Genomic DNA, 23589 nt, shown 5'->3' on the forward strand with positions numbered 1-23589 from the left:
CAGAGGTATCTATAAGCCTTAGTGAGTTCACCAAGGAAAGAGAAATTGTCACTTAGAATATCAGAGTGTTCTTTATAAAGACTTGAGGAATTCATCAGTTCTCTTAGACTGGGGATTAATAAAAATACAAAACAAATAAACAAAAAACCAAAACAAAAAAACCTACATAAGATTTAACATAAAGCTAACAGTCTTTAATCAGATAAGAATCCAAAAATAACAAAAAGGCAAAGGTGGGGATGGGTGGATTTCAGAGGAGAGGGGAACTACTTATCTTTGACTATAAAATTAGTTTACAAAAGAATACATTTTAAAAAAACATTTAAGGGGCACCTGGTGGCTCAGTTTGTTGGGCATCCAACTTCAGCTCAGGTCATGATCTCACCGCTGGTGAGTTGGAAAGTATGTATTAGTCTATTTAGTCTATTCAAGTTGCTGTAATAAACATACATGGGGAGACATAAACATTAAGAATTTATTTCTCACAGTTTTGAAGGTCTGAAGCTCAAGATCAAGGTACCAACATGGTCAGATGCCAGGGAGAGCCCTCTTCTGGTTCACAAATTCCCACCTTCTCATTCATTCTTATACAGCAGAAGGCACAGACAGGAATAAGCATTCTTTCGACTTTTATAAGGACATTAATCCTATTCATGAGGGCTTTATCCTCATGACCTCATCTAATTCTAATTACCTCCCAAAGGCCTGACCTCCTAATACCATCATATTGGAGTAGGAGGATTTCAACATATGAATTGAGGTGGGCATAAATATGCAATCTATAACAATGCATGAAAAGATGTTTCTATATAGGCACTTGACTGTGAGCTGAAAGTGGGGAACTACTATTCTAGCCTGACTCCTCAAAACAAAGTATGGGCCCTCAATCTCTTCTTTGAAACCCGTATTTTTACATAACAAAGAAAAGAAATACACACCTTAATACAGTGAATACTGAAAAACATTCAAAGGGTACGGACCTCTGGAATATAACACAGTACTGTTTCTCTAGTAAAGCACGGATATTCATTAAGAAGTAAAATAATTGTAGACTGTAACAAACCTGCCATCAGTACAGATCAGGATGCAATATTTAAACTGCCTTTTAATTTTCAGAGCATTTTCAGACCTGTGTTATCAACCCCCCATCCCCACCACCATATATGGCACTCCATGGAATTAATGAGGCCTAATGATATAACTTGCTTGATTCCAGTCTTACGCTTTGTGAAATTGACCTCAGCTACATTTTAATGTCTATAAGCACTTTCTCTTATGATTTCAAGTCTGGGATTTAGTAGTCATAAGTGATATCTGCATGAAAAGGAAGATTCATATTTCTTAATTCCTTTCGGTTAGAAAGTTGATCAAATGCCATTAACTGGGAAATAGAATGCTAAATAATAAGTAGGTAATTATGGGAGAAAATTATTTCCACAACTAAACTGTTAGAATGTTTGACTGTGAAATTTATTATTTTATTATTTATTTATTGTTTTTTTAATGTCTATTTATTTTTGAGAGAGAGAGAGGGTACATACTTGAGAGCATGGAGTGCTAGCAGGGGAGGGGCAGAGAGAGAGGGGGACAAAGGATCTGAAGCAGTCTCTGCTCACAGCAGAAAGTCTGATGCAGGCCTCAAACTCAGGACCTCTAAGATCATGACTAGAGCTGAAGTCAGACGCTTAACCTACTGAGCCACCAAGTCATCTAGACATTAATGAGGGGCAGCAGAGCATAACAGCTAAGAACATGGCTATAGTCAGATATCTGTGGACCGTGAATGCATTTGCTTTCATGGGCTGTTTCCTTCATTGAAAAATAAATACATACATAAAATTATATTATTGTATTTTAAGTATGTGTTGGCATAAGGAATCATTATTATATATTCAATATTATATTCATTATATTTATTATATAATCGATGTTATTATATTCATTTTTCACTTCTGATTTTAGAAAAAATTCAAAACAAAACGTTTTTGTGTCCTCCTAAAATATGGTGTCTATGTGCCTCACGGACAACTCAACCCCTGTTAAGAACCCAGATTCTAGAGCCAGACTGCCTTGGTTCAAATCCTAGCATCTCTACTTTGCAGTTGTTTGACATGAGGTGAGTTACTTTACTTTCTGTACCTTATTTTGTTGTGCAAAATGGGGAAAATAAAATTCCTACATCACAGTGTTGATAAAAGGATAAAAGGAATTATCTTTTGTCAAGTACTTAGATTGCTCCTTGTTATATTCACTTTCTCCCAGCTTATACATATTTATCTCATTATTTTTAAAAAATTTGATAATGCAGCTGAGATTTTTAGAATAGAAACAAACTTCTTCTTGCCTAGGAAGCAATAATAATAAAAAAAATATGTTGGATTCAACTGAAGAAGATGGGAGGGAGGAAGACATTGAGAAGGATCTATTTCTGGGGCTAGATTGCCTAATTTCAGAACTTGCTGGGGCCACTTAATAACTGTGTGATCCTGAGGAGGTTATTTAATATTTGTAAGCTCTGTTTCCATACTTTTGAAATGCAGGTAAAAAATAGCATCCAATTTACAAGATTATTGTTGGCTTAAATGATCATTTAATGACATACTTAAAACAGTGGCTACATAATAAATAACATTAACACTTATTTTTATTTCTTCATAACTTTTCCAGTTTACTTCTCCCTTATTAATGTCCCCTGTTTGCTTTCTTTTTTCTTTTCTCTTTTTCTTGTTCCCTTTCTCTCTCTCTTTCTTTCTTTCTTTTTTTCTTTCTCTTACTCCATCTCATAGCTCCAACTCTTTGGACTGACACTGCTGATGGGGAGACCATCTCCTGTTCTTCCTTTGATCCTCAATGTGTAAAGAAATACAAAACTTAAACACTCAGGAAATCCTACAATATAAATAAAAACTATTTAAAAAAATTTCTTGCTATTTTTTCACTAAACTCTACAAACACAAATCCTTTCTAAATTTCTCTGATCAATTTAGCTATTACTAAGAAAACAAAAAAGAGGGGGCAGGGAGATAGGGAGAAAAAATTAGGATGGAGGAAAGAAAAGCTAAATGTAACGTCCAATTAATTTGCTGCAAATATCATAGTTCTAAAGAAGAATCTTAAATAGATGACCAGTATCAAGAAGAAGTGAAACATGTATATACAAGCCAATTCCTAACATTTTCATGATAAAATAATATTTTGGGAGAAAAATACAAATGAAAACCTATATAAGAGTGCCCTCCTATCTTAGGACAGAACTGCTTAGATGTTTCATAATTCTCTCCTATGAATTATTATCTCTTCGATTCTCCCACACTTTAAAAAATGAAAGGGGTAGGATGTGTACGTATATTTGGTGTTCATAATCTCATTTTAATACTTGGCTTGCATTCAACAAAAGTTCTTAATTCCATGAAGTGGCATGTCTTTAATGGAAGAATAACAAAGAAGGGAAAATTGCATGTCCTGTTTGGTAAAGTAAATATATGGAATTTAGGAAAGGGCTACTTATATTGTCAGGAGGTGGTTTATAAACTATTACAAAAAGTTTGGTTTCTAACTAAAGCCATGGATATGGGCATAATTTTTAGGTCTATAAAGGAAAGAGTTGAGAAGAATAAATTGGACTGAAAAGAAGCACACTTTAGGTAAGCATATGTGAATATGTACATATATAAATATAAACACTTTTAAAATATGGGGCAGAGGAAAATATTTACAACATATTTGTCTATTCATATGAGATTTTCCTACAATTTGACTGCTTAGCTTATTTTCTGTGGGTTAAGGCTACCAAGAATGAGGGCTTTGGTGATGTAAAAATTCCAGACACTTCACAAAACAAGTTTTGCACAGATTATTTACTTGGGGGTCTTTATATTTGTATTTAGCTCTATGCATTATTATTGCTTTAGGGAGTGGGTGAAAAGTTTCTTTATAGGTCAACAATTCTTGTACTTCTGTAAGTACAAAATGTAGCCAAAAGTATTAAGGAGAGAATCAATCATCCTGACTTTATTTTCAAAAACTGAAAGATAAATGGCTTAAGATTCTTTATGTTTGAGACTTGACATTGCTTCCTCTCTAACTTGATGGAACTCACTTAATAATGTGTTTGCTTTCGTTTTCTTAACTATAAAATGAATTACTACCCTTTCTGCTCTCTTTCTTGTCCTCAAATCCTGTAGACAAATCTGAGTATTCAGAATTTAAGTGAATGCCTTTATTTTAGTCTCATTAAAGTCTTGTAAAGATTCCCCACTGATAAAGGCTAGGGTGCAAAAAATATGGATGCAAGTTGTAATTGTACAGTTATTGAAGGGATTTCCAGGAAACATCGCAAATCTTTAAATTTGAAAGAATGCTGGCCCTTTGATATTCTGGGTCTTCAGTTAGCAGTGGACACATGTCTAGCAGATGCCTCTATGAAAGGGCACTTTTAAATGTTTTTTATTTATCTTTGAGAGACAGAGAGAGACAGCGTGAGCAGGGGAGGGTCAGAGAGAGAGGGCGACACAAAATCTGAAGCAGGCTCCAGGCTCTGAGCCCAAAAGGGCATTTTAAGAATGAAAATCATAAATAAGGGTTCTGGTCTAAGATGGTGATGTAGAAACACTGTTAACTCACCTCCTTCATAGACCACAGCATTATATTATACCTATTTAGAGAGCAATTCCTCTTGAAGAACTGAGGGCTGACTGAACAGCTTATGCACAACAAAAGATAGACTGGCAAAAGAGATGGAAGAGAGAAAAAAGAGAGAAAGCAAGAGAGACAGAGACACCATTCTGTTAAATTTACAAGTATCTAGGGGTGCCTGGGTGGCTCAGTCAGTTAAGTGCCTGGCTTCAGCTCAGGTCGTGATCTCACAGTTCGTGGGTTTGAGCCCTGCATGGGGTTCTGTGCTGACAGCTCAGAGCCTGGAGTCTGTCTTCAGATTCTGTGTCTTCCTCTCTCTCTGACCCTCCCCTGCTCTCACTGCCTCTCTCTCTCTCTCAAAAAAAAAAATTAATTGACAAGTATCTATTCTTCCTAATCTATAGGAACAAACACCGAATGTCAAGCAAAATTGGTAGGCAGAGGAATATACCTCAGAAGAAAATTATAAATAAAAGGTATAAAATGGGGCACTTGGGTAGCTCAGTTGGCAAAGCCTCTGAGTCTACCTCAGGTCATGGTATCATGGTAGCCGCATGTCAGACTCTGTACTGGCAATGCCCTGCCTGGGTGGGATTCTCTTTTCCCCCCTCTCTCTCCCCCTTCCCTACTCACACACATGTGCTTGCTCTCTGTCAAAATAAATAAAATTTTTAAAAATATGTACAACATGATAGCATATACATAAAATGTGGAGGGATGAAAAAACATTATTCAACAATGTATTCAAATTTAAATGACCATGTGGTACACCACACTAACAAAAAATAAAAATCACATGATCATCTCAATAGGTTTAGAAAAAGCATTTGGCAAAATATAGTATCCATTCATGATAAAAACTCTCAACAAAGTGGGTATAGGGAGAATATACCTCAATGTAATAAAAACCACATATGGAAATTTTGCAGCTAACATTATACTCAAAGGTGAGAGCTTTTCCTCTAAGATCAAGAACAAAAACAACAAGATTCACTCTCTCCATGTTTAGTTAACATAATACTAGAAGTCCTAGTCACCACAATCAGACCAATAAAAAAAAAAAAGAAATGAGGCATCCATATTATCCATATTGCTAAGGAAGAAGTTAAACTGTCCAGATTTGTACAACTACACATAGAGAGTACTGAAGACTTCACCAAAAGTCTATTTGAAATAGTAAACAAATTCAGTAAAGTTACAGGATACAAAATTAATACTCAGAAATCAGTAATGTTTCTATACACCAATAACAAAGTAGCAGAAAGATAAATTAAGGAAACTATTACATTCTACCTCCCAAAAATAAAAGAAAATATCTAGGAATAAACTTAACCAAGGAGATAAAAGATCTGCACTCTGAAAACTATAAAACACAGATAAAAGAAATTGAAGACAACAGAAACAAATAGAAAGATTTCCATGTTCATGGACTGGAAAAATAATATTGTTAAAATGTTTATACTACCCCAAACTACAGATTCAACATAATTCCTATCAAAATACCAATAGCATTTTTCCCTGAACTAGAACAAATACTACTAAAATTTGTGTGGAACCACAAAAGGCCCTGAAACAGGCAAAGCAATCTTGAGAATGGACCTATCACAATTCCAGATTTTAAGATAAACTACAAAGCTGTAGTCCTTAAAACAGTATGGAACTGGCACCAAAATAGACACATAGATCAATAGAACAGAACAGAGAGTTCACAAATAAACCCTTGCTTATATGACCAATTAATCTACGACAAAGGAGGCCATACTATACAATGGGGCAAAGATAATCTCTTCAATAAATGGTCCTGGGAAAACTGGACAGCTATATGAAAAGAATGAATTGGACCAGGTTGTAAACCATATATAAGAATAAACTCAGAATGAATTAAAGACCTAGATGTGACATCTGACACCATAAAAATTCTACAGGTTTCCTAAGGAAAGGGGGAGAAAAGCAAAAATAAATGATTGGGACTACATCAAAGTTAAAAGATATACACAGTGAAGAAAACTATCAAGAAAACAAAATGGAGAATGGGAGAAGATATTTGTAAATGATATATCTGATAAGGGACTAATATCCAAAATAAATAAAGAACTTACACAACTCAACACCAAAAACAAACAAAACTAAATAATCCCATTAAAAAATGGGCAGAGGACTCAAATATTTTTCCAACAAAACAAGCAAATGGCCAACTGACACATGAAAAGATGTTCAACATCAATAATCACCAGGAAAATGCACATCAAAACCACAATGACATATTACCTTACAACTGCCAGAATGGCAAAAACAAAATAACACGAAATAACACATGTTGCCAGTGATATGGAGAAAAAAAAATTCCTGCTGTTGGTGGGAAGGTTAATTGTTTTGACTACTGTGGGAAACAGTAAAAAGTGTCCTCAAAAACTTAAAAATAGAAATACCATATGATACAGGAATTCCACTACTAGGTATTTACCCAAAGAAAACAAGATACTAATTTGAAAAGATATAGGCACCCCTATGTTTATTGAAGCATTTTTATAATAGCCAAGATATAGAAGCAAACTAAGTGTCCCTTGGTAGATGAATGGACAAGGAAGCAGTCACACACACACACAAACACACACACACACACACACACACACACACACACAGGAATATTACACAGACATAAAAAGGAAGAGATCATACCATTTGTGACAACATGGATGGACTTAGAGGGTATTGTGCTAAGTGAAGAAAGTCAGACTGAGAAATACAAATACCATAATGATTTCACTCATACATGGAATCTAGAAAACAAAACAATAAGTAAACAAATGAACAAGTCGAATCAGACCTAAAAATACAGAGAACAAACTTCCCTACAGGGAAGGAAGATGGTGGGATGGGCAAAATTGGTGACAGGGAATGCGAGATACAGACTTCCAGCTATGGAATGAGTAAATCATGAGAATAAAAGTAAAGCATAGGGAATGTAGTCAATTATATTGTAATGGCATTGTATTATGAAACACGGTAGCTACCCTTATAGTGAGCACAGTGTAACACATAGAGAGGCTGAATCACTATTTTGTACACCTGAAACTAATGTAACATGTGTCAATTCATATAAAAAGTAAAAAATATATGCATGATTTTGCAGCTTTTCTGATGTTTTATTAGTTTAAGTTGTTATCCCTTCTGAGACCTATACATTTTCAAGAAATCTTAATTGAAATTGGCATTTCTATAAATATTGGGGTGTTTTTTTTTGCTTAATATAACTACATCTTCCTATATGCTTTGGTATTTCACCTATTTTTCTTAATTGGAGTCTTGCAAGGTATATACATTTTTAGTTTTCTAGTATTAAATTTAATAAAGATAAAGTAAACATAAAATGCATAAAAGAAAAAGAAAAAAGAAGAGGAAAACATTCAACGTGGTGAGAAAACAAAATAGGCTTGAACTACTGCTTTTCACCTCCTATAAAATTAATTCAGAAATTCCACATCAGTCTCCCTATATTTCTGAAGTATAATCTTGTGTTCAGTTTAAAACGTACATATGCAGAAAATGAAGCCTCCTTTCTAAACAATGATATAAGTATAGTATCATTATGTTGGAAGAAGAAGAGCAAACAATGTAAATATATACTCTTTCCTGCCTCAGCCTAGCACCTCCTACAATTAATGAAATTTACTGATGTTTCATAAAGAAAGAAGAAAGAAAATTAAATAAGACAAGCATACATTTCTTATATTTAGTGAATTAAATTCAATATATAAATTTAAGGATGATGCTTATTTCAAAGACACTGGCATTGCCTAAAATACTTTCAGGTTTCATCCTTTGAAGGTGTCGTCAATGCTGGCAACTTATTTTTGTTATATAATTTTAATATAAGGGAGCCTTTGTGGATTTTCTTTGAAACAACATCAAACCACTTGGAGGGTATCTTGTGAATAAAGAGTTGGGTAATGTTGCCTTTGTTGAAATATTGGTGTGAGTTTAAAGTCATAGTGCTGACACTTTGCTGTGGAATTCAAACAGACTCTGAAGGGGCGCTGGGTGGCTCAGTCGGTTGAGTGGCCAACTTCAGCTCAGGTCATGATCTCACGGTTCGTGAGTTCAAGTCCTGCATCAGGCTCTGTGCTGACAGTTCAGCCTGGAGCCTGCTTCAGATTCTGTGTCAGTCTCTCAGACCCTCCCCTGCTCATGATCTGTGTGTGTGTCTCTCTCTCTCAAATAAACATTAAAAAATTAAAAACAAACAAATGGACTCTGAAAACAATAAAAAAGAGAATTCTGAAATTGTTAGCTGATGAAAGAATCATTAGAGTGACTCTTTTAACTGGCAATATTAGTACATGAATGGCAGTGAAGATGGTGGCTCTTAGGACATTCGACCACAACCCAGGAAAATGAAGTATTTGGAAAAAGTATAAGAGAAAATTCAAGTTGGCTAAAGCTTTGGAATCTCTCATTACCATCTTTTAAATTTACAGATGACATCACTAGGAACCAGAGAAGTTTAGCAATGTAACCCCATCCACAGAGTTAAGGTCAGACACTGGGACTAGAGTCAGGATACTTGACGCACAGTAGAATGTTTTTCTCACCACTACATCATGCTGACAAGTTCACCGGCCTATCTCCTGAAATAACTAAGCTTTGTAGAGGCAAATCTCTTGAATGTGTACTGATGTACATCCATAAGTGTGAAAAAAGGCTGAATTTAAAAATTTTTACCCCTTAGGGTTATAAAAATAACTTTGAGATCTTTACATTTCTCTGTGCATTAAAAAATCCTAGAGAATTTTTATCCACGATGATCCATTCTACAAACAATGACACTATCTTCACTCTATTAGAATATATATATACACATACAACACACACACAGTTTGAATTTGGCCTTTTGATGTTTAGAGGGAAGGAAAATAATTATAATTTAATTATTCAGTTGTGTTTATATTTCATTGTCAAATAGTTTTTAACTGCTCAATACTTGCTGCCATTATAATTTTTAGCTCCTAAAGTGACAAGCAATAAATGTCACATTATCTTTCTCATCATTAAGTCAAACTGAATCTGACTCCAAGCTGCTGCTTCTTGCTTGGCTTGTAAGAGATCCAACTTTAGTCATTTTAACCACATCTATCTGCCTCTTTAGGACCACACAGGAACCCAGGAGTTTTACAGGATGACTGGAAGATGGGGGAAGGGCTTGGTTCCTCAGTCAAGCATGACTCTGATGACATAGTCAATATGCAAGCCTATTTATTTCTTCTGGAAGGCTCCAAGCTAGAGCAGAACCAAATGCATGGCTCAATCCCATGAGACTGGGACTATGATCTGAAGCAAAATCTAGAGTCAGCTGTACAAGTGACTAAGCTACCCTGGCACCCTTGACCATCCCAGAATTAGTAAGAAAATCTATAGCTAAAGGTTTGGTTGTAGATCTTATTAAATATCATAGCAAAGTAGTAAACTTTCTGAAATAAGATTGAATAGAGTCTAACAAAGTATTCTTACATAATATTTTGCTTAGACTATAGATAATCACTGCCAATCACTCAAGGAGGCAAGGAATTGGGTATTTTGTTTAATGATATCATTTTCACATGGCAGTCAATATAAATGTATAAAATACTCTGCAATGTTTTTTTATACAAACATGCTTTATGAGGTTTCCTTTAAGGAAGAGTTTAATGAAACTGAGTTTAGGCCACATGCATGAGATTCAACCAGGGTAATCATTAAAAAATTTATCTTTGTAAAAAATGTTTACTTATTTTGAGAGAAAGCAAGAGTGCACATGGAGTAGGGGCAGAAAGAGTGGAAGAGAGAGAATCCCAAATAGGCTCCATGATGTCAGTGCGGAGCCTGACAGAGTCCCATTCAGCGAACTGGGAGATCATGACCTGAGCTCAAATCCAGGGTCATATGTGTAACTAGGCCAATCAAGCACACCTAGAACTTTCTGTCTTTTAAGCACTTTTCTCACAAGTTTTATCACTGCAGATTAAAAATTATACATTTTCATTCTTCTGTTTGCTGGTGCAAATAGGAAGCAAAATCCAAATCCCTTAATATCTTTAAGTAGAGTTTTACTTATTTAAACTGTTAGCATGAATGAAATCACTGTAATTTCTCACGCTGACAGAACTATGAGTAATAGAGAATGCTTAGTGTAGGTCAATCATAAAAAGCTTTGTCAAGTATGAAGACAAAATTGAATATACTTTTTTTCCAGTTTCGTAATGGAGATATAGAAACTAAATTTTCATATTGGTAAATTTTTACCTATTTTCTTTTCAAGTTGCCCTTGTTACAAGGAATACATATAATCGTATCTTTTGACATACATTCATATTTCAGGTATAAAATGTAAATGTAAACATAGTAAAATCTAATTATAAAGAAACATGTGGTAGGTAGATTACTATTCTCAATTTTTCTTATTTTTCCTGTGCATCCATACACTTTGCACTGTTAGTTTGGGGTCCCCCCATTAACATCAGAAGCATTTATACTGGGCTTCACCAAATTACTTTCTTTGGCCAATGGAATGTGGGCAAAGATGATAATGTCACAGATCAGTCTAATTCTTGAGACCTTGTGACAAACCAAGAAAGAAATGCCTCAGGTAGCTGTTGCCCCATTGATGTGGTCCCCATATGAAGTCACATGTAGAAAACCTGAACCCAGCTGTCAGTCTGCAGCTGAGCCCACATGAATTGCAGCCTCAAGCAGAACCCAGCATAGTTCAGCTGGAGTACAGTCAACAGAATCTTACACATGAGGATCAGTGCTTCTTGTTGTGTGCCAGTAAACTTTTGTGATTGTTGATGATACAGCATTACTGAAGCAATAAACTTATACAAGCTTATACAATATACTATACCTAACTGTAAAGTAAGCATACTAATTCATGATAAAATAAATGTATAAATCATTGGGACAGAGAACTAGTTCAACTAGTCCAACTGGACCCACTGTCATCCTTAACAGTATGATTTGGGCAAGTCATTGTGGGTTGAGATACCTAAACTGCAGTGCTAGCGTTGGATGGATGATTTCCAAGGTCCATATACATTCAATAAAGCAAGAATTGCCTTGTGTTCCCAGAGTAATTAAACATGTCAAAAGATAGGGGGGCACCCGGGAGGCTCAGTTAGTTAAACTCTGACTCTTAACTCATGACTCAGGTCATGATCTCTTGGTTCATGGGATTAAGTCCTGCATGAGGCTCTGGGCTGACAGCATGGAGTGTGCTTGGGATTCTCTTCCCCACTCTCTCTGACCCTTCCTAGCTTGCACATGCATGCTATCTCTCAAAATAAATAAATAAGCTTAAAAAAAAACAGGGCCACAAGGTAAATATTTTATAAGTTGAGTGTCTCTAGAAAACCGTTATGGCCAAACAACAGGTTACTACTATTCATTCATTCATTCATTCAGTGGTTACTTTAGAATGATCATTTTAAGACCAGAATTATGTCAAGCACCATGAGGGATGAAGAAGAGATGATGTGTTTTTGTCTGTAAGAAATAAAAACCTAACAGGGGACATAATACAAAAAAGAAAAATCTAAGTGTTGGAAGAGTGTTATTAACTAAGGGGTTCAAGGAGGTAATCTCTTCCAGCTGGAAAGATTTGGAAACGCTCTTGGGAGGAAGTAATGTTCGAGCGGGATCTTAGTGATTTCAACGGGAAGAAATTTAAAGTCATTCCTTGACTGAAGGAAGGGCACTGAAGCAGGCAAAATTAGTTACTTGAAATGATGAGTTTTTCTCTTTCATTGGAATATACTGTGTCAGAGACAGGAGACATGGCCAAAAAGAGAGATAGGGGCTATATTTGACGACTTTAATTCGGACATTCAGCGTCTTAGAAGTTACCATTTAGAGAAAAGTGAACTGCTCAAAGTTTTGATAGGAAGAGTGCCTAATAAGTGCATTAGAGAGATCCAAGTGGTCGTGGGCAGGGAGGAAAGGAGATCGGGGAGACTCCAGGGAAGTTGGAAGCTGTCACGAAAGGCCCTGAGCTTGGGAAGGTGGGAGAGGAGGGGATTGACATTTAAAAATTTTTGTTTTCAACGTTTATTTATTTTTTGAGACAGAGAGAGACAGAGCATGAGCAGGGAGGGGCAGAGAGAGAGAGAGAGAGAGACAGACAGACAGACAAAGACAGAGACACAGAATCTGAAGCAGGCTCCAGGCTCTGAATTGTTAGCACAGAGCACAAACTCGGGTCTTGAAACCACAAACCATGAGATCATGACCTCAGGCAAAGTCTAACACTCAACTGAGCCACCCAGGTACCCCAGGGGATGGGCATTTTAAATACATATCTAGCAATATTCATTTACTGTCCTCTAGGAAGATGGAGTATTGTGAGTATGAAACAATAGAATTACTCAAGAGTGACTTAAAACTACAGCTATGTGATAAGAAAACAGCATTAGAAATAAGGGCGCCTGGGTGGCTCAGTTGGTTAGCGTCAGCCTCAGCTCAGGTCATGATCTCATGGTTCCTGAGTTCAAACCCCATGTTGGGCTCTGTGCTGACAGCTCAGAACCTGGAGCCTGCTTCAGATTCTGTGTTCTCCTCTCTCTCTGCCCCACCCCTGATTGCGCTCTGTCTCTGTCTTTAAAAACTGAATAAACATTTAAAAAATTAAAAAAAATAATAAAAGAAAATTCCAGGGTTAAATGATGGTTTTAAAACTTTAATAATCACCTGGGATTTTCTTGAGAAATACAGATTCCTAGGACTCAAGCCTTCAGATCTTGAAACAGTACTGAGAGAGACTTAGAACTCATGTTTTAATAAGTTATCTCAAGAGATAATGATGCAGGCAGTTGATTTGTAAATTATTCTTTGATGCTGGTTAGGAAACATAATAGTAACAATAAAAGGAAATATTTATTGCTACTTACCATCTGGGGACACTTGGCTAAATACATACATGCTGTATCTCATTTTACCCTCATGATAAGCCTAACATGCAGTTATTAATACTATTCTCCAACTTAGAGAAACCAAGAATTAGAAGTATTCCACAGCTTTCTGAAGTCACTGAGCCAGTGAGTGATGAATTCAAGACATGATTCAAAGTCTGTCCAAATTCAGAACTCACACTGGAGAAGTTCATGCCATTAAAGACGGGAGCTTTTGTCTTTTTTCATATATTATTTTTTTCTTTTTAAAACTTTCAACTGATTGGGACCAGTGCCACATTTAACAAGATTGTCTGATTAAATTTACTCTAGTGAAAAATTTCATTCCTAAGTAGAGAAAGACCAGCTGGAACATAATCAGTCATCATAGTGGGACGCCCTAGATATGAAGAAGCCCATCCTACCAAGAATAATGCATATGCACATAGCAGTAATTCTAAAATAAATATAGAAAATTTCTACAGCATGTGTTATTATAACCACTTAAGCAGAAACACAAGAACTTTAAAGTGGGACATTATCATTGCCTTGAACATTTTTCCTTCACGATCTTAAAACTGACATCTCAAAATAAATCATGATCATCAAGCCTAAGCATTAATTGTCTAAAGGAATGGGCCATAGTAAAACATGCTAAAAGTCAGATTTAATTTTATTTTTCTTAACTAACTCTTGACTCAAATAACTTTTTTTTTTCAAAATGGAAGTGCGAATCATTTATCTACATTTCCTAAATAATGGAAGTAGTAGTAACTTATGTTGCGCCAATAAAAGGAAATGAATTAAATATGCTATATGATATAGTCAAAGTCCAATGAACCTTGTACTTATGTTAATTTTCTGCACTTTGAGAAAGATGCCTAAAAAGGGAGTAATAATAATAGAGTTTCCTCATAAAACTTAAGGAGAAATGAATACAAATATTTTCCAGATTTGGAACAGAAATTGATTATCTGTCATCAGTTGTAATTTTCCAGTTTTAAACCCAGTAACTGTTTAGTGCTGTTATTTGTTCTTATAGATGTGGCTGAGGAAAATGTGGCAGCAGTATGCCAATTTTTTTTAACATTTAAAAAATTTTTATATGCCTATCTATTTTTGAGAGAAAGAGAAAGAGAGCAAACATGGGAGGGGCAGAGAGAGAGGGAGACATAAAATCTGAAGCAGGCTGCAGGTTCTGAGAGGTCAGCCCAGAGCCCAATGTGGGGCTCCAACTCATGAATGGTGAGATCATGACCTAAGCTGAAGTCAGACGTTTAACCAAATGGGCCACTGAGGCTCCCCTCAAATGCTGTCACTTTAAAGTGATAACAGAGTTTTTATATGCTTTTCTTATCAATGATAGTCTTTCAGTTAGTGACATTTCCCTCTTGCTCCCAGAAGTGAAGATGATAGTGTTAGAAGTTCCTTTTAATTTTAGACTTAGTAATCCAAGTCAGTTTAAGAAGTTGCACTGCTTTTTTCCAGGACTTTTAGTGGTTTTTCTTTAACATTTATGCAGAACCAAGTCTGTCCCAGACACTATGCTAAACTCTATGCAGGGCAGAGGGGGTACTGATTTCTCTGATTTCCTTTCCATTTTTGTCCAGCTTGCTGTGTGTCTTCTTAAATCCTTAAGGAACTTATTAAGCCTTGAAGAATAAGAGAAAAATAAAAAGCCTACTCTGAACTATAAGCAGAAAGTTTCTAATAGATAAAAAAAATATATTTGAAAAATACATCAAATGAGAGCTATAGAATTTATTTAATTTCTTTAAAAAATAATTCATCACTGATGCTGGGCATTTGGACATGAGAAAGATACAAGGGATAACCCTTCAAGGTCACAGTCCACATATGTCCTCTGGTCTGTGCTTCTGTTTAAACTTTTTGATCATTTGATAATGTGGAGAGAGGGTGGCAGCTTTTCATAGAAATGGGAGACATAGAACAGGATGCCAAAATTATTTACTTAGGATATGACTATTCATTGAGAAACCAAAGAGAATCAACTGAAATTGTTTAAAACCAATGTATAAATACAAAAAGTGGATACAAAACAAATATATCTACATGAATAACATTCTTTCACTTATTGATTTATTTTTAATTTTTTAATGTTGATTTATTTTTGAGAGAGAGAAACAGAGAACGAGCAGGGGAAGGGCAGAGAGAGAGAGAGGAGAGAGAATCTGAAGCAGGCTGTCAGTACAGAACCCGATACAGGGCTCGAACTCATGAGCCACGAGATCATGATCTGAGATACAGTCAGACTCTAAGCCAATGGAGCCACCCAGGTGCCCCTGAGTAATTTTCTTACATTTAATCAAATAATGCTTTGAGGAAAAAAAATAACACCCCACTCTGATGTTCACTCTCACCACTAGTATTTAATGAAGTACTGCAAGTCCTAACTTCAGCAATCCAACAACAAAAAGAAATAAAAGCCATCTAAATCAGGAAGGAAGAAGTCAAGCTTTCATTCTTTGGGGATGACATGATACTCTATAGAAAACCTAAAATATTCCATCAACATACTGCTAGAACTGATACACAAATTCAGTACAGTGATAGGATACAAAATTGTTGTGCAGAAGTCTGTTGCATTTTCATACACCAAAAATGCAGCAGCAGAAAGAGAAATTAAGGAATCAGTCCCATTTACAATTGCACCAGAAACAGTAAGATATGTAGGAATCAACCTAATCAAAGAGATAAAAGACCTATACTCTGAAAACTCTAAAACAAGGTTGAAAGAAATTGAAGAGGATACAAAGAAATGGAAAGACATTCCATGCTTATGGGTCAGAAGAATAAATATTGTTAAAATGTGTATACTACCCCCAAGAAATCTATACGCTTAATCCGCTCTTTATAGAAATGCTGACATCTTTTTTCACAGAGCTAGAACAAACAATACTACCATCTGTATAGAAACACAAAAGTCCCCAAAGAGCCAATGCAATCTTGAAAAAAAGAAAAAGCTGGAGGCATCACAATTCCCAATTTCAAGTTCTATTACAAACTGTAGTGATCAACACAGTGGTACTGGCACAAAAATAGACACAAAGATCAATGGAAGAGAATTAAAAAAAAACCAAAGTCAACCCATAAGTGTATGTTTAGTTCATCTTTGACAAGGTAGGAAACAATATATAGTAGGAAAAAGACCATGTCTTCAATGATTGGGGTTGGGAAAACTGGACAGCAACATGCGGGAGAACAGAACTGGACCAGTTTCTTACTACATACACAAAAATTAACTCAAAATGGATTGAAGACTTAAATGTGGGACCTCAAACCATTAAATCCTATAGGAGAACATAGAAAGTAACCTCTCTGACATCATCCATATCAAGTTCTTTCTAGATATGTCACCCGAGGCAAGGGCAACAGAAGAAAAAATTAACTATTGGGACTTCATCAAAATGAAAAGCTTCTGCATGGCGAAGGAAACAGTCAACAAAACTGAAAGGCAACTTACAGTATGAAAGGTTATTTGTAAATGACATATCTGATAAGGAGTTAGTATCCAAAATATATAAAGAATTTATGCAACTCGGAGCGCCTGGGTGGCTCAGGGGCTTCAGCGTCCGGCTTTGGCTCAGGTCATGATCTCACAGTTCGTGAGTTTGAGCCCCACATCAGGCTCTGTGCTGATGACTGGGAGCCTGGGGCCTGGGGCCTGCTTCAGATTCTGAGTCTCTCTCTCTCTCTGTCCTTCATCCATTCACACTCTGTCTCTTTTTCTCAGACAAAAAAAAAAAAAAAGAAATCATGCAACTCAACACCCCATAAAACGAATAATCCAATTAAAAATGGTCAGCAGATATGAATACACAATGTTCCAAAGAAGACATACAGGGGTGCCTGGGTGGCTCAGTCGGTTAATCGTCCAGCTTTGGTTCAGGTCATGATCTCACGGTTCATGGGTTCGAGCCCTGCATCAGGCTCTGTGCTGGCAGCTAACTCCGAGCCTGGAGCCTGCTTCATATCCTGTATCTCCCTCTCTCTCTGCCCCTCCCCTGCTCATGCTGTCTCTGTCTCTCAAAAAAAACAAAACAAAACAAAACCAAAAACATAAGATTTTTTAAAAAAGAAGATACACAGATGACCAACAGGAACATGAAAAGATGCTCAGCATCACTGATTGTCAGAGAAATACAAATAAAACTACAATGAGACATCACCTCACACCAGTCAGAATGGCTAAAATCAACAACACAAGAAACAGCAAGTGTTGCTGATGACGTGGAGGAAGGGGGACCCTTTGGCACTTTTGGGGAGACTGCAAACTGGTGCAGCCACTCTGGGAATCAGCACGGAGTTTCCTCAAGAAGTTAGAAATGGAACTAATTTACAATCCAGCAATTTCAGTACTAGGTACACTGCCCAAAGAATACAAAACTACTAATTCAAAGGGATACATGCTTCTCAATGTTACCAGTTATTATTATCTATAATTCTGAATTGTGGAAACAGCCTGTGTCCATCGACTGATGAATGAATATTTTATATATATATTTTACTCAGCCATAGAAAATAATGTAATTTTGCCATTTGCAATAACAAGAATGGAGCTAGAGAATACTATGCTAAGCAAAATAAGTCAAAACCATATGATTTCACTCATGTGGGATCTAAGAAACAAATCAAAGGGAGAGAGGTAAACCAAGAAACAGACTACTTTAAATTTTATTTTTTTACTGTTTATTTATTTTTGAGAGAGAGACAGAGTATGAGCTGGGGAGAGGGAGCAGAGAGAGGGAGACACAGAATATGAAGCAGGCTCCAGGCTCTGAGCTGTCAGCACAGAGCCGGATGCGGGACTCAAACCCACAGCTGCAAAATCATGACATGGGCCCAAATCAGATGCTTAACCGACTGAACCACCCAGGTACCCCAAGAACAGACTTTTTAAAAACTTAGTTTATTTTGAGAGAGAGAGGGAAAGTTTGAGCAGGATAGAGGCAGAGAGAGAGAGAGAGAGAGAATCCCAAGCAGGGGCTGTGCTGTCAGTGAGGAGCGCAACACGAAGGTTTGCTCTCACAAACTGTGAGATCATGACCTGAGCTAAAATCAAGAGTCAGACACTCAGTGGACTGAGCCACCCAAGCATGCCCAGACTCTTAACTATAGGAAACAAACAGAGTTATCAGCGGGGAGGGGCCTGGGAGAGTTGGGTCAAGGAGGTGATGGGAATTAAGGAGCGCACCGACTGTGATGAGCACCGGGTGTCGTGTGGAATTGCGGAATCACTGCACTGTGCACCTGAAACTGATATTCCAGAGGATGCTAACCAACTGGGGCTGAAATACAAAGTTAAAAAAAAAAAAAGGCACTCCGAATAAAGCAAAACAAAATACCCAGTAATATATGTCAAAAAGGAACAGACTCTATGTGAAAGACCTGTTGAAAATTAATATATTTTGATATAACAAGTTTGCCTCAATGAAGGGATGACCAACGTGAGCACTCAATATTGCAAAGATGTTGAGCCAAGTGAGGCTATAAATTTAGTACAATTTCACTCAATATCCCAGTTAGAGTTTCTTATAGGAATAAACAAATAAATAAATGGTACCTGGCTGCCTCAGTTAGGCATCTGACACTTGATTCCAGTTCAAGTAAGGACCTCACGGTTTAGGAGACTGAGCCTCATGTTGGCTCTTCACTGAGCCATGGAGCCTGCTTAGGATTTGTGTCTGTCTGCCTCTTCTCTGTTCGTTCTCTCTCTCTCTCTCTCTCCCTCCCTCTCAAAATAAATAAATAAAAAGAATAAACAAATAAGAATATATCTTAATATTTTGTTAAAGAAGTGTATTTGAGATATAATTTAAAATGCATTTAATATTATTATTAAGTAATGAAATATGACATGAGCATAAGAATTAAACAGGTCATTGGAATATAAGAGAACAATCTAGAAATACACCCTAACATATATACTTGTAATAAAATGAAGGAGCACTTGAATTAGGAGGGAATAGGATTAAATATTTGGTTTGAGATAATCGTTTAGAAAAAAAAAACATATATCACTAGGTCCCAGTCTCATACCTATCATAATATATTAAAAGTATGTGAAATAAAAATTAAATGAATGGGATACTATTTTTCTATAATCAGACTGAACAAAAAGTAAAAACAATGATGGGAAATATAAATTTGTTGACATTTGAAAAATGAATTTGGTAACATGTACCAAAAGCTTTTAAAAAATACACACATGGACTAAGAATTCAATTTTTAAGGATTTATGTTAAGAATAAAAATAGGACAAGTGTGAAAATATTTATGCATAGGAATTTAATGTATTTTTTAAGGGAGAGGATTAGCACTGACTAAATGGTCCAAAGTTGAATTATACATAATATATTATATAACAGAGGAGTTATGTGATAAATGAGGATACAACCATGCCATAGAATATTACAAAAGGATTTAGAAAGATGATTGGAAAATTTATTTGATCATGTTTGTACAATGTGCCAACACTTTCATGTCCATGTAAGCACAAAAATTTTTTAAACATTTTTTTATTGTTTATTTAGTTTTGAAAGACAAAGACAGAGCACGAGTAGGTGAGGGACAGAGAGAGAGGGAGACACAGAATCAGAAGCAGGTTCCAGGCTCTGAGCTGTCAGCACAGAGCCCAACACAGGGCTTGAATCCACAAACCATGAGACCATGACATGAGCCAAAGTTAGATGTTTAACCAACTGAGTCACCCAGACCCCCCTATAAATACAAATTTTAAAATACACTTGATCTTTGAACAATGTGAAGGTTATGGGCACCAACCCCTCTGCAGTCAAGTTCATGTGTAACTTTTGACTCCCCACCAAACTTAACTACCAATAGCCCACTGTTGACTAAAAGCTTTACTGATAAAACAGTTGATTAACATATATTTTATATGTTTTATGTATTATATACTGTATTCTAACCATAAAGTGAGCTAGAGAAAAGAAAATGTTATTAAGAGAAAAATAAGGAAGAGAAAATACATTTATGGTACTGTATTTATGTATAGGAATTTTATGTACTGTAAAAAAAAGTCTGCACAGAAATAGACTCACACAGCTCATGTTTCTCAAGGGTCAATGGCATTTACAAATAAATGTATCTTGAAGGTAATACACAGAAAGTTTAGTAGTGGCTATCTCTTGGTTATAAAAATGCTAGTAATGTTCCTCATTTTTATTATTCCGCTTCTCTGAATTTTTTTTATTTTCAAAAATAAATAGAGTCTCAAAATTAAAAGGGAACAAAAATATTCTTATTCCTTCTGTCCTGGAAAATAAAGCAGATGGAAAATTAAGGAAATAAGTACCCTCTCACAGAAGCTAAAATTTCATTGCCATTCTTACAGCCTTGCCACACATACCAATCTTGGAGGAGTTAATTCACAAGTTACAAGTCCCAGGACTCCCTCACTGAGTTGTGGTACCACTCGAGGTAAAAGAGAGGAAGTGGAGGCCATTTGATTTAAAGGATCTTAAGAAATTTCATTAACTATATTATATACATTTTGCCATAGGAGTTGGACAGTAACTTTGCATAAGACAAACTTAGAAGGAACAAAAAAAGATTTTTTAAAGGTCAATATATAATATTCTCTTTAGTCTCTTCCAAATTGAACTTTCATTATAACTCACAGAACCAAAGAGCAAGTGGAAGGTTTACTGATGTTCCATCACAGGCACTAGTTTCTCTTTGATATGCCGTGGTCAGTCACCTGGATATTCAATGCCACGCATTTCAAATCCTCGAGCTCTTGATCATAAGGTGGTCATGAAATATGACACCTGTGTAGCTAGTGTATCTGGATTGAAATCCTGGCTTCTCCTGTTAACTAGCTGTGCAAACTTGAGTACCCCGTGCACCAGTTTTCTCTTATACAGGCTGAGGATCTTAGAATCTATTTGTTTTTTTCTGATTTTTAATACTAACTCAAGATACTTTTATAAACATGGTGTCATTTCAACCTAGCCCACATGCTGTGGTGCTGGTGCACAGAACTTTACTCTAGTGAGAATCAATGTTATGCTCCTTGGTTTGGCATAAGAAAGTCATCTTTGATCTGGCCCTGTCTTCCCTCATCTATTTCAACCTCCCTGGCTGCTTCCGGATCTTCAAACACAGTCTATACCTCAATGGCTGTGAATATTATCACGCTCGGTACATAATTCCATCCCAAGTCTGTTTCCTTCCTGAATATCTTTACATACACAAGCCAGGATGATCTTACCCAGAAGTATTTTCAACCCATACCTTAGTCTAACCTAGATTCTTCCAGAACACATCGTGTATTATTCAATTATAGCACTTAAGCAAGCTGTGTAGTAATTGTAAATTTGCCTTTCTAAGTTAAATTATAAACTCTTTGAAGACAGGCACTATATCTAATATTCCAAGTTTCAGCACAGTTCTTTGCCCCCCCCCCCAAAAGCGTCAATAAATTTCTTGTCTTATATTCCTTCACATCTAGCAACAATGAAGAAATTCATACTTTGGTCCTAATTTCTCAGAAGTCAATTGTTGCTCATTGTCTGGTATTTGTATTTGTCATATCTTTTATCCATGTATAATGCTAATAGATTAATTCTTGTCACTTCTTTATTACTTCAAGGCCAATTATTCCCTGCTCTACAAATTTGGTTATCCTGAAGACACACAAAGCATGAAGAATTGTGTATTTTTGATCGCACACATTTTGTTTTCATGTTTTTCTTTTTCTTCTTTTGCTCTCTGGCAGGCTACTAGGATACACAGAACTTAAATGAAAAGAATACAGGAGTACCCACTTGTTAGGAATGTGGTTTATTTATAAGTTTAAGAAATTGCTCTGAATATAGGAGAATTGGCTACTTTATACTGCTAAATAAGAACAAATATTTATAATGTTATAAACTGCTTCAAGCTACTACTGATAACTACATTACCCAGTCATTCTGGTATAAAATTAAGACCTATAAACAATTTTCTAATCTCAGTTAAGACTGAATTATTATTTTTTTGGTGTTCACAGGGGATATGGAATGAACTCAAGGAAAAAATAATTAAGAAATAAAGCATGCTAATATTTTAATCTACTAGTAGCTTAAATCAGGAGAGCCTGGACGCCTTCTAAGTTTCACCACAATCCACTTCCTTGTCTGGACCCCAACATTACAGCAAACCTGACCCAACATTTCATCATCATCTCAGACACCTGGGAACAGAGTTTCTCAATATAAGGTCCAGAAGGCAAGCAAGTTTGGAATCAGAGTCTTTTGTAAGCTATTCTTAGAAGTAATATCACATGATTTTTGCTATCTTGTCTTCACTAGAAGCAAGTCACTAGGTCCAGCCTATACTCAAGGGTTGGGTATTAAACAAGAGGAGGAATACCAGGTGGTAGATAACATTGGGAGCCAGCTTAGAAGCTGCCCACCATGAAAGAACTCCACCTCTTCTGTTACACACCCGACTTTCTCTCTTGCAATAGTTTCCTTAAACTCGGCTTCAGTTACATGGGCTTCTATGCTCTTCCATGTGAGTTATACCTTCTCAGACCATCTGTACTGGAAATATGAAAATATTTTTGATCTTTAAAGATTTCATCCAAATTCTAAGAAGTTGTTCAGAGCAACAAGAATGGTAATGATCTCATATAAACTTCAAAGGAATATGTTATCCTTAAATCAGTAGCATGTTTCAAATCTAGCTGCTGAGAGTGGGCTATACAATGTATCGCCATGAATTTATAACATTGTGCAGGATGGAAAGTATCTAAGGAGTCCTAAGTGACTGGCTTTGAGAACTTCAGGATTCTCTGCCCAGGGTAAATTTTATTAGCAAGTAGGAAGTAAGTCTCAAATAGCTCTAAGCTTGTTCATTAGCTAAGAATGTCATGGTGGTTGCAATGTGCAGAATAATCAAAAGATAAATAGGAGATTAAAAGTCAAACTACAAATTCAGGTGGAAATAAAAAAAAAAGACATAAGGCTAAATATAAAAAAAAGTTTAAAAAAACAATAGAAGAAAAAAC

The 23589-nt window shown here is 36.0% G+C and overlaps 1 long non-coding RNA gene across 1 annotated transcript; it reads left to right on the top strand.

Annotated features, from left to right (window-relative positions):
• Positions 1-1973: 1973 nt before the first annotated feature.
• LOC115306895 lies at positions 1974-22608 on the top strand. The gene is made up of 3 exons (XR_003915486.1): positions 1974-2116; positions 3588-3644; positions 22588-22608. It is a non-coding gene; the product is annotated as an uncharacterized LOC115306895 (long non-coding RNA).
• Positions 22609-23589: the final 981 nt, after the last annotated feature.

This window comes from Suricata suricatta, chromosome 2 (assembly GCF_006229205.1).
Source record: "Suricata suricatta isolate VVHF042 chromosome 2, meerkat_22Aug2017_6uvM2_HiC, whole genome shotgun sequence".
In the NCBI taxonomy this organism is placed as follows: Eukaryota; Metazoa; Chordata; class Mammalia; order Carnivora; family Herpestidae; genus Suricata; species Suricata suricatta.